At 42.2% G+C, this 12,861-nt stretch overlaps 1 long non-coding RNA gene across 13 annotated transcripts; it reads left to right on the top strand.

Annotated features, from left to right (window-relative positions):
- Nucleotides 1–295: 295 nt before the first annotated feature.
- Nucleotides 296–12,493, top strand: LOC123160440 (uncharacterized). Of its 13 annotated transcripts, none has more exons than XR_006480214.1 (14): nucleotides 296–1,562; nucleotides 1,647–1,772; nucleotides 1,856–2,046; nucleotides 2,513–3,835; nucleotides 4,848–5,027; nucleotides 5,125–5,194; nucleotides 5,283–5,531; nucleotides 5,727–5,844; nucleotides 6,373–6,442; nucleotides 8,241–8,318; nucleotides 8,436–9,397; nucleotides 9,667–9,792; nucleotides 10,187–10,294; nucleotides 12,446–12,493. It is a non-coding gene; the product is annotated as an uncharacterized lncRNA (long non-coding RNA). The 13 variants fall into 13 exon arrangements; XR_006480215.1 differs by lacking the exon at nucleotides 12,446–12,493 and adding an exon at nucleotides 10,771–11,800; XR_006480213.1 differs by lacking the exon at nucleotides 12,446–12,493 and adding an exon at nucleotides 10,498–11,800.
- Nucleotides 12,494–12,861: the final 368 nt, after the last annotated feature.

The raw sequence follows: 12,861 nt of genomic DNA, 5'->3' as shown, positions 1-12,861 counted from the left end.
CCAACACCTCCGTCCCTAAGGCTAGTCATAGTGGGAGTAACTTAGCAAGTAATATAGTGCACTCCGAGAATTTTTTGCTTATGTGGCATGTAGTTAATGAGAGGTGGTAACATAATACTCCTTCCGTCCGGAAATACTTGTCATTGAAATAGATGTATCTAGATGTATTTTAGTTGTAGATGCATTCATTTTTATTCATTTTAATGACAAGTATTTTCGGACGGAGGAAGTATGTTACTGTAACATAACGCTTTCCGAGATAAGATGAGTCTACAAGCTAATTAATTAAGTCCTCTATGACACTACTACTATGTTACTTTGCACTATGAAGGTAGTAACTTAGACTAGTGTCATATGCATGACACTAGTATAAGTTACTTCCCACTATGATTCCAATATGAACTACATACGAGGCAAAATGAATGCACATCAAACAAAGTAGAATAATGTACAAACCTTGAGAAATTGATCGAGCATAGTAATCCAACGAATGGCAATCGTCAGCTGCCATCCGAGCATCGCTGAATGCCCAAGTTGAATCAAGTACTCCAGTAGCAGTCTAGCCAGTCTAATTGGCTTCTACGGCTGCCAATAAGATCCCTTTTTTTTACAATTTTATCGGAAGAACTCTTAGCTGCTAATTTCTCCTCAATGTAAAATGTAAATTAACATCCAAAGACGAAGCAATTCCCCTCCCATTTTACTTTGTAGCAAATATTAACAATTTCAGTGGTATGAGATCTTCACCATGTATTTGTTTTCGCATTGCTTTCTGCTTAGTTTAGGAAATGCCAGCAGCACTGGATCTTCAAAAAATAAATAGTTTGAGATCTCAAAGCAACCGGCTTAAAAGTGATTCTTTTTTCGGGGAAAATCCGAAGAAGAAACGAAGCACCCATCAAGCTCTCTCAGAGTTTATTGACTCTTGGCCGTCGGATCTGTTTCCTCATGTGATTTCGGCTGTCAGATCTCGCTCCCGATCGATCTCTGCCGTCGAATCAAAACTAAGACCGTTGCAATGAACTGTTTGCGCCCCGGTCGTGCCACCGCGCGTAAATAGCCTGCCCCGCCGAGGGCATTCTTGTCATTTCACCCATATGCGTATAAACGCCCATGGTGAACCCTAGCCGCCTCGTCCTCTCTCCTCCCACGTGCCACCTCTCCCTCCCTCTCTCTCGTTCCCCTCCCCTCCCCTTCCCTCCCGCGCGCCTCCTCTCCTCCCGCCCATATCGCCGCCGTCGCTGCCGCCGCCCCCCGCCACCTCGAACCACGCCGTCGGCATCCATCCACTGCTCCGGTAGCGGCCAGATGCGCCGCAACAGAGCCCCCCAGCCCTCCCTCTCTCTCACGCGTCTGCTCCACGTACGCCACCTGTTTCCGGCGAGCCCCGACATCTCCGCCACCGCGCAGCACAACGCCGAGCTTGCCTCTCTCCGCTGCGTCCTCTCCTCCTGCCGGATTCGCCGCTCACGGCCGCCGCTCACCCGTGACCCTGCCCCGTGGTTAGGGTTTCGGGTGTTCGTCACCGGTGGCCATGGGGCTGCCCCTCCTCTCTGCCTCTGGTCAGTTCATCCCCTGCCCCTCCTTCCTCCTCCTCCCCCTCATCCTCTCTATCTCTTTCTAATCTCTTTCTTCTTTTGTAGCAGCAGAGGGGAGGAGCGGGGACGAGCCTCCTCCCATTTACTCTCTGTGTGTGTGTTCATCCGCTCGAGAACTGGATCCCGAGGGTCAGAGGTGCAACCCTGCAGAGCTGCTGGATCCCAAAATTAAAGGTAATTAAGGCATGCTTTGGGGTCATTTCTGTTGCGTCTCAGATTCGTTGGTGCCATTTTCAGTTTCGGTTACTATTGTTCAGATGTGATTGGCCTGGCAGCAGCTCGGGCCTGCTGAAGAACGAAGACGCAACAACAGGGGGAGGGAGAGGGAGACGGGGAAGACCATGTGCCGGTGTCGACGACGGTTCGCCAGCGAGCTGGTTGTTCATCGCCTCTGACTTGGAGGATGGCAGAGGCGGGGTCGTTCGTCACACGTCACCACCAAGCTGCTGTAAGTAAGGAATTTTTCTGGGTGGTGGTGGATGAGTATCCCCCATGGCAGTGATGTATGCATATGTGTATTTTGGTGGCCTTTCTTTGCTTGTTCCATCCATTCTACAAGATAATGAAAAGTACTGGCAGGTGAACCAGTGTGTTATATGTGCTCATGCTTGCCCATGCTAAATGCTCTCCTCTCGGCAATACTATGATTGCTTTATTCTTAGGTATCATGGTTAACATCATTACTACTTTCAGAATTCAAGGTGCATGATGGATGCAAGGTTTTTTTTTTGCTCTGTTTTTTATTATAAGTAATGGGGTTACTATGAATACCTTGCTACTTGAATATTCACTGTGTATTAGATGTGAGTGAGCGCGCCCTTTTTTATTCTCTTTTTCATGTTTTTATCCCTAACTTTGTTTTGGTACACCTCAGCCTGCTCACTCATCTTTCTGTTGTTGTCTTCCTGATCCAGATTATGCCCAGATCTCTGCTGCCATCAGCGCTCCATCTCTGGAGTCATCCTGGTATTTTACTTTGCATGCTTCTTTTCTATGGCTCTGTTCTCTTTGTGATGTTCTCTGCTTGGATTAATGCTAATTATTATGTGCATTTTTGCATATCTAGCTCCTGATGGGGGGCACATTTTATTCCCCTTTCAGTATTGTGAATGCTTGTGGTTGTAGATTGACATTATTGAAGCAAGGACCCTGTGTAAATAAATGTTACGGGTGACCACATGTGGGTAGGCTTGTTGGTTAGGAAATATGTAGCCTTAGTACCCCAGACCAATATATTCAGTTAATCGATTTTTAATCTGGATACACCGAGCAAAGTTATATATGCTAGCTCAGTTGTGTATAAATTTGTTTCTATAATAGTCAGATCCAACCTTTGTATTTGCTTTGCTTGTTGTACTTCGGTTAGAAGCAAATAATGTGATGTTGTCCTGTTGTGATATCCACACTATCAATATCAAAGTGTACAGGTCTATTCCTTTTTTTTTATCATTTTCACTTAATCTTCCTTGTCCTGTTAAATTTTTAAACTGAGTATTGTATGAGGTTCGACACTCTTCCAGCTTGCTATATTTGTTAAACACATACTGCAATGGTGGGTGATTCTGTATTGTTGTTTAGTGCAGCAGCAACACTGATGGCAGTTCTACCTGACAATGTGTAGTAGTGTACTCATTAGTTAGCCCACTTGTGCCGGATAGTTTCTTGTTTTATTGCTTGTGCACTGTCCTTGACAAATGAAATGTGCAGCAGGCTTTTGATATTTTAGTCCTCTGGCCTTGTATGCAGTACTTTGCTAGACTATTGCAGACAAATTGAAACAACTGCAAATGTGTAGCTCCAGAGTTAGGAGACTAGAAATAATTGAGCTTTTTTGCCAAAAAACTAGGATTTTACATCACTAATTAGCCCTTCATTCTTATATGCTTTTGCATTTGCTGCATTCCCGCTTTCAGGTCTTTTCATTGTTTTCACACGTTAGCTCTAGGATGCCAAGTGTAATTCAATTCATATGTACATGTACTGTTTTCAGGTCGTTTCTTTGTCCTATCTGTGCATGTTTTGTTTGGTTACCCTCTGTATACCAGTCATTTTAGAACGATGCAGGTTTTGTTCTTACAGAAATAGACATCGCGAGTGGATTTCCTTTTACCTGAACACTTGCCGAATTCAGTGCTCGGAGAAGTCTGCTATGCCAACTTGTGGATTCAGAACTTCAGATCCTTATTATCAGATCGTGTCACTCTTTCCAGTCCAAAACTGATGAGCTCTAGAAAACGGTATATCTCTGCAGTCTCCTGTTCCTAGCACTACTCATTTATGAAGCAATTCATTCCCTATACTGCATTTAAATATCTTGCATTTGCACACAATTTGTATTAGTAATTCGTGGCTTTTATGTAATAAGGTGAAACCTACTCTTGCAGGCTCCTGATTGTGTGTGTATATTTCGTGGCTTCAGAATTATTTTATTTTTCGCCTTATGGCATCAAGATGCAGCTGCTCATATGATTTCATAGTTTGGCAAGTACCACAGAATTTGTGGTTGACTGCTTACATACAAAATCATCGTGTTAGTACTTAGTACTGAAGTTAATTTCTACATTGTTATTAGAGTTGCCTTGATGTTTCCCGTACTATAAGGATCTATGTATGCTCTATTTTTTAACCATCTAAAACTGTAGTCATTTATACTCCATGCAGCAACATTATATGTTGTTGTCGGTTTGCTGATCCATATTTATCTCCCCCAACTTGTTTTTATGTCTCTGCTCAGATTGCACAAGAAGCTGACATGTAAATGTAGATTGTGTAGCTTTATGGGCATGCATCAGATTCATATTATAATAAAATTTTGCCTTCATACTATAAATCCATTAATTGGAGCTATATATCATATGCCGTACCATTTAGTCTGGTTCATGAGTAAAATGTTGTTTCAATAAATTTAAGGTCGTTCTTTGTTTGCTTAATGTTTGCTAGCACTAATGCTGATGTATGAACAAATATAGAGCTTCAGAAGAAAACAAAGTATAGTTCATATTTTTAATCATTTATGTCCATATCATGTGATGCTAATGTATGAACTTTATATGGGTTGGTTGAAACGATATCAAATAAAAGAATATACATTCTGGAAATTAAATAAACCCTACAAATCAAATTAGGAAACTATCGTTACTGGCAAAATGAATTTATAGGGATTTGCAAGGCTTTCGTTTGCGGCTGGAAATACTTTCACTAAGTGCTATATGACTATTTTGATTTTTGTGCATTTCCTGATATTTTTAGGAATTGGCGATGATCAATTTACAGTCAGTTATCAATTTGTGCGGTTCATTAAATAATCAAGATAACACATGGAGGTCCATTCTTCTTTGGGCCGGCAGCCTTCTCGCCAACGAAGGCATTTCTACCCGGTCCTTTTCTTTTAGCCTGCTGCAGGGACCAAACACTATACCTTCTTCTTCGGTGAGCTCTTCTTCTCTTGACTTTCTCCCTGCGCCGCTTATTTGGTCGTCGTTGATCTCCCCTTTCTCTTTTGCCTGACTATTCTATCCTTTCCTAGGTCTTCAATCTGTTTTCTTCTTCAATGAATCTGACCACGACATCTTGCACGTACTGCACCGCTCCCAGAGGTATCTTTCTCTCTTCCAGATCCAGTTATACTATTATATTTGTATTAGTATCTTCTGATCTGACATGCCATTTCTCCCCTAATTCTAGGTGAACGGAGTCATAAAAATCAACTTAGCATCAGACTACTGGGTGAACAGAGTTGTAGAAACCAGAACAGAGTCACACACTCTCAATGGTGGCAAGTTATTATATTAAATCTTGCTAGACAGTTGCTCACATGGGTACTATGTATGCATGATTTTTTAACTTGAAGATTAGAGGATTATAAGAACTGAGAACATTGCATGGAAATCAGCTTAGCACCATAATAATGAGGTAGTGTATCATGCAGTCCGGGTAAGATCACCACTGACTGACATCTATCTTTTTGTTTATTTGTGTTATATCAATGAATGGGAAGCATCATGATGCTCTTCCCCGTTCCATGTTCTGAATATGCGCTAATCGAGCATCTATTTTTGTTTCATATATGCATATGCATTTATTGTATCATTCAGCTCTGTCACCACATTTTACGGTTCCCGTTTCCAGTTTCCATGGCGCGGCGGCTTGAATTGACGCTCTCGGCCATGGTGCGCCTGGATCAGTCAGGTCGATCGAGGGACAAGACTGGCAACCGCTCGTCCGTGCTGATCTTCGACCGAGATAGGTAAGATATCCTCTCCCATCTGTGTCTCCTCTCTTAGTCTCTTCTACATCTACGCCATGGAAGTTAGGCAAAGTACATGGGCATTGAGAACACCGGCCGCTCCCATTTGGTCGACAGTAGAGGTTTTCTTCATCCTTGCGACATCCAAACTCCAGTCCCCGAGCAAACTCGCTTCACAATCCCCGCCCCACCCCCTCTTCTTGACTATTTATGGCTTTATGTTTTCATATCATGCTAATAAACCATGTACTGACACTTTCCTGCTGGTATGCCATTGGCACAAGAGTAGTGATACGCCTGGGCATGATGTTGTTATTGATCGGATGTATGAACGTGCCTATTACTGCTATGCTTGCTACTATTTGTTTGTGAAAAGAGTGGTAATAATAATATTACTGCTTGATGTACAGAATTCAGGTTCTCACACCATATGGGTTCAACATCATCTTTTATATGATGTAAACTTTGCTGTTCCCGGTCAACATACATTTTGCCAAATCACTATTAATGCAACTTTGTTTCTCCTAGAGCACTGGAAGCAACCACATCATGAGAGGGTCAACGGACGACAATCCGATATGTGTCACCGACAGTGAAGGTAAAATTACATTGTACTCTCCTGCAGTGCGATCATGTCACCTGCCGGCCCACTAAGTGCACATTCTATGTCAGATGTAATTATTCTCTGTGCTAAAAGCGTTGATCCTGCACCGTAGATGTAAACATGCAGTTATTTAAACCATTCTGCATGCTCTTGTAACAATGATGAGAGTTGTAATGCCCATCTAACTGTCTTGCATTTAGCTTTTTAGGAAGCTGCCATTCTACAGAAAGGAGGCAAGGTGATGGGCCCTGAGTGTATCCCCATTGAGGTGTGGAAAGGGCTCGGGGACATAGCGATAGTATGGCTAATCAAGCTTTTCAACCTCATTTTTCGGGCAAACAAGATGCCAGAAAAATGACGATGGAGTATATTAGTACCAATCTTCAAGAACAAGGGGGATGTTCAGAGTTGTACTAATTACCGTGGAATTAAGCTGATGAGCCATACAATGAAGCTATGGGAGAGAGTCATTGAGCACCGCTTAAGAAGAATGACAAGCGTGACCAAAAATCAGTTTGGTTTCATGCCTGGGAGGTCGACCATGGAAGCCATTTTCTTGGTACGACAACTTATGGAAAGATATAGGGAGCAAAAGGACTTGCATATGGTGTTCATTGACTTGGAGAAGGCCTATGATAAGATACCGCGGAATGTCATGTGGTGGGCCTTGGAGAAACACAAAGTTCCAGCAAAGTACATTACCCTCATCAAGGACATGTACAATAATGTTGTGACAAGTGTTCGAACAAGGGATGTCGACACCGATGACTTCCCGATTAAGATAGGAGCGCATCAGGGGTCAACTTTGAGCCCTTATCTTTTTGCATTGGTGATGGATGAGGTCACAAGGGATATACAAGGAGATATCCCATGGTGTATGCTCTTTGCGGATGATGTGGTGCTAGTTGACGATAGTCGGACGGGGGTAAATAGGAAGTTAGAGTTATGGAGACAAACCTTGGAATCGAAAGGGTTTAGGCTTAGTAGAACTAAAACCGAGTACATGATGTGCGGTTTCAGTACTTCTAGGTGTGAGGAGGAGGAGGTTAGCCTTGATGGCCAGGTGGTACCTCGGAAGGACACCTTTCGGTATTTGGGGTCAATGTTGCAGGAGGATGGGGGTATTGATGAAGATGTGAACCATCGAATCAAAGCCGGATGGATGAAGTGGCGCCAAGCTTCTGGCATTCTCTATGACAAGAGAGTGCCACAAAAGCTAAAAGGCAAGTTCTACAGGACGGCGGTTCGACTTGCAATGTTGTATGGCGCGGAGTGTTGGCCGACTAAAATGCGACATGTTCAACAGTTAGGTGTGGCAGAGATGCGTATGTTGAGATGGATGTGTGGCCACACGAGGAAGGATCGAGTATGAAATGATGATATACGAGATAGAGTTGGGGTAGCACCAATTGAGGAGAAGCTTGTCCAACATCGTCTGAGATGGTTTGGGCATATTCAGCGCAGGCCTCCAGAAGCTCTAGTGCATAGCGGGCGGCTAAAGCGTGCGGAGAATGTCAAGAGAGGGCGGGGTCGATCGAATTTGACATGGGAGGAGTCCGTTAAGAGAGACCTGAAGGATTGGAGTATCGACAAAGAGCTAGCTATGGACAGGGGTGCATGGAAGTTTGCTATCCATGTGCCAGAGCCATGAGTTGGTTGCGAGATCTTATGGGTTTCACCTCTAACCTACCCCAACTTGTTTGGGACTGAAGGCTTTGTTGTTGTTGTTGTTGTTGTTGTTGTTGTTGTTGTTGTTGTTGTTGTTATTGTTGTTGTTGTTGCCATTCTACAGAAAGAACAATCATTCGAGCTAACCATGATGTGAGAGCGACAAGCAGTCGTAAACCATTGCACATCAGCAACAAAAGAGGTATATCAGTTTACCATCCTCGCTGCCTTGACACTTTAGCACAACACAATGCAAGTTCATGTACCATCCGATCTTTACTGATGCTTGTTTTCCACTTTTCTGTTATCAAATATCAAGAGAAACACCACTATGCTAAGAAGCGAAAGGTTCAGTCCGATAGGACTTTGACACGGGGTAACATGCCCATCTCCTTTTCTCATGGTTAACGATGTTTTTTCCTAACCATGGGCTAAAAATCATATGCTACCGTGCAGGACCATATCCCATTGGTTATGACAGTTAGACCCATTAGTCACAATCTGTTCAGAAAGCAACATCTATAAAGATATTATGTACTGGTGATTTGATCCATTGTGCCACTCATACTTCACCTATTTGGATCATTTAGCTCGAGCAATTTGCATAATCTTATTCTTACAATAACTGTAGAGTATTCATATATACATATAAAGTTAGTCATGATCCGCTTCTTGTATGTTATGTAGGTCCGACATGTTCTAAACTTAAAATATGAATGGGCAGTATGAATGACCTTTAGCGAACTATTTCCCGTAAACTAAACAAAAGCTTGCCATCTTTAGTAATCATGCATATACATGTGCATTAGTTTTTATCAAATATTGTAGTATGGTATTAATTTGGTTGGACTGGTCAACTGTGCTAGCAATTCTTGCTGCAATATTCATTCTATAGTATGTACTAGCTCTTAGACAAGATAATTGTTTAGCCCCTGGTTTCTTAGCTACTGGTTGGTCCTGTAAAGCTACATCCTTGCTTTCTGATAGTGTTATTTGAATCTATAGCAGTGGGTATGAAGATCCGCTAATTTGAGTTTTTTTCTGCCTTTATTTATCGTGCGATGGCCACTGTCGGAGCTTTCACCCTTCACCGCCCCCTGTGGCCCAGCGATTTGCGGCGGCTGCGGGGTCTTCCCCTGATTTGGTGGTGGCGGGCAGGCGACAAATAGCCCACAAACCTTTAGTTTTCCACCCTGGTTTCTTACCAGGCCAGACTGTGAACAAGTACTATAGAGAGGATATCTCTAAATCAAGTGGCCCGTGCACTAGAGAAAACCGCAGGTACACCTTTTGCCTTCTTTTCGTGTCACCCTTTCTTATACTAAGATGGGCCTAACTTATTTAAAATTTGATAATTTCCTGTGTATTAAATGTTTCTTCCTAGACAGAAAATACATCTTCTGACTTTTATACTTTTCCATATGCTTTTCTGGAATTTTCACACACACACACACACACATTATAATTATTGTTCAGCTTTAGTTTTTCAATGCCTTAGTTATCCCCATTAATTTAGTCTTTTAGTATATTTATTTTGTGTTGTTGTCTAGGTTTGTATCCTGGTTAGACCGTGTATAATTGTAGCTGACACAGAGATTATACTGAATTAGTCTGTGGATGGAGACTTTGGGATCATAATATCTAACGAAAAAGTGCGAAAAAGAGTTATATCAGAGGTTTGATCATTTAACTTTTTTTGATTAATTCCTTGATACATTTCCATCCTGATATAGTCTCTACCTTTCCATCCTGATATAGTCTCTACCTTTCCATCCTGATATAGTCTCTTCATTGATATAGCATATCCTTTTCTCTATTATTCACATAATTCTTTGCTAACAGAATATCCTAAACAATCTGGAAAATAGATAGCTTGAATGATGCACATGTTATTAACTTCATGCATTATTTTGAGGGAGAGTTCAATCCATGTATGTTTTTCCTTGCAATGCTCATTGTTGCTGGTTTTCATTCTTCTCGGTTCTTCCTAAATTTATTCTCAAGGTGGTAAATTGTTTTCTTGTGGTTACATTTTTGTCGGGCCAGCTCACCACCTATCTTGCTGTATAGGTATCTGTGGTGCTCACAGTGGTCGCCCAGATCCCGATGGAGATGGTAGTCCCTGGTCAGGGCACGGAATTGATGCCGTCGACCCCGCCATTTCCACTCCACCCCGAGGTATCCGGATCCTTACTTCATGGGCTTCTTTACTTCAGACGAAAGGATCCATGCTATATGAATAAACTGCTTTAATTCATGTTCTTTAGAAGTATATGCAATCTTGGACTGGATGCCAAAATTTTCTTTTATGTCATCCTTTAACTGACTGCAAATCAATTTTCCGTTATACCAATGCTTCCTGATATGTTTGTGCTTTTCAGATTCATGTTCTTTAGTTAAAGTATAGTAGCTACTAGCTACTGTATATGCAACACCGCATTTTGAATCATCCAATAAAAGTTACATTCATGTCCAGACTGTTTTAGATAGTGGATTGTAACATTTGCAAACCCCTAATGTATACGAGGAAGTGTTTGTTCATTAGTATGGTAACATGTGTTGTAGTGGCAAGGACCCTCCAGTGAGATCATCCAGTCTTGCAACATGAAATATTTTCTCATAATTTTGAAATTACAAAATGTACTTAATTGCAGATGATGTGCCTTATGGAAGAACCGAGCACTCATATTTTGCACTTAGAATTAGAACTATACTTTGGTTGGTTTGATTTAGTAATATTGCTTGAGGCAGCCTTTTGAAAATATATGTAAGAAAACCCGAGTACTCATTCAAAGTGTTTTTGTATTAACATTCATAATATATGTAGCTCTGCTACGTGTTGGTGGGTTTAGTTTTTAATACCATAGCTGATGTTTTCTTTATATAGTAAGATGGAACTAAACATATCCAAAGTAACATTTATAATTACTCAACTCTGACAAGCTTCAACAACTTTAACTTTATAATACTCCCTCCGTCCCAAAATCAATAACTCTGCAATTAACATGGCAGGAACTTAGAAAGGAAAGGTCCTGGAATGCATCAATATAGGACTCGTTGTCCTTCTTTCTAGGAAGAATATTGGAGTCGTTCAAGTTTTAACTCATAGATAGATGGCATTTTAACCTTCGTTTCTAAATAGTTTAGCTTGGAGCAAGTTGTGATAGCGTGGCATAGTTAGCATCTAACCTTTTCACTCTTCCTAGCAAACCGTTGTTTGGCTAAGTTGCTGCTTTTTCTCAGCCCTTCTTATAGCGTTGTTAGTTGCAGGTGAAGTTGAAGATTGCTCCTTGTTGGAACATGATTATATTGGGATATCACAATATCTCTTATTTAATTAATGCATCTATATATCTGATAAAGGGTGGAAGACTCAGCCTTATGCCTGGTGTTTTGTTCCACTCTTGCCGCCTTAGTTTCCGTCATACTGGTGTTATGTTCCTTGATTTTGCCTTCCTTACGCGGTCGGGTTTATGGGAACCCCTTGACAGTTCGCTTTGAATAAAACTCCTCTAGCAAGGCCCAACCTTGGTTTTACATTTGCCTAACAACCTACTAATTTTCTCTTGGGAGTTATAAACCCGAGGGTCATCTTTATTTTAACCCCCCCTCGGGCCAGTGCTTCTCGAAGTGTTGGTCCGAACCGGGCGATATCCGGCGCCCCCTGGGCAACCAGGATCTATGCCAACCCGACGTCTTGCCCATCCGATGTGCCCTGAGAACGAGATACGTGCGACTCCTATCGGAATTTGTCGGCACATCGGGCGGTCTTGCTGGTCTTGTTTTACCATTGTCGAAATGTCTTGTAACCGGGATTCCGAGACTGATCAGGTCTTTCCGGGAGAAGGAATATCCTTCGCTGATCGTGAGATCTTGTGATGGGTTAAGTTGGGACACCCCTGCAGGGTATAATCTTTCGAGAGCCGTGCCCGCGGTTATCTGGCAGATGGGAATTTGTTAATATCCGGTTGTAGAGAACTTGACACTTGACTTAATTAAAACGCATCAATCGCGTGTGTAGCCGTGATGGTCTCTTCTCGGTGGAGTCCGGGAAGTGAACACGGTTTGTGTTATGGTTGAACGTAAGTAGTTTCAGGATCACTTCTTGATCACTTCTAGCTTCACGACCGTTGCGTTGCTTCTCTTCTCGCTCTTATTTGCGTATGTTAGCCACCATATTTGCTTAGTGCTTACTGCAACTCCACCTTATTACCTTATCCTACCCTTAAGCTTAAATAGTCTTGATCTCGCGGGTTTTTGAGATTGCTGAGTCCTCGTGACTCACCAGATACTACCAAATAGTTGTAAGTGCCGATGGTACCAGTGCAGGTGATGCAACCGAGCTGAGTTGGGAGTTCGATGAGGATCTTGGTCATTACTATGTTTCTTTTCCGGATGATCAGTAGTGGAGCCCAGTTGGGACGATCGAGGATCTAGCATTTGGTGTTGTCTTCTTTCTTTTGGATTTGTCCGTAGTCGGACCTATGTGTGTATTCTGAATGATGTATGACTTAAGTATTGTGTGAAGTGGCGATTGTAAGCCAACTCTATTTATCCCTTTCTTGTTCATTACATGGGATTGTGCGAAGATGACCCTTCTTGCGACAAAACCACAATGCGGTTATGCCTCTAAGTCGTGCTTCGACACGTGGGAGATATAGCCGCATCGTGGGCGTTACAATACTTGTCATAATGTAGGGGGCGGGGCACTATACTTTGTGTGATAAACACGGTGTATGTTTGGA

The sequence above is a fragment of the Triticum aestivum genome, chromosome 7B (genome assembly GCF_018294505.1).
Source record: "Triticum aestivum cultivar Chinese Spring chromosome 7B, IWGSC CS RefSeq v2.1, whole genome shotgun sequence".
NCBI lineage: Eukaryota > Viridiplantae > Streptophyta > Magnoliopsida > Poales > Poaceae > Triticum > Triticum aestivum.
Note: the sequence above shows the minus strand (reverse complement) of the source record. Positions and strands in the feature narration are given on the sequence as shown.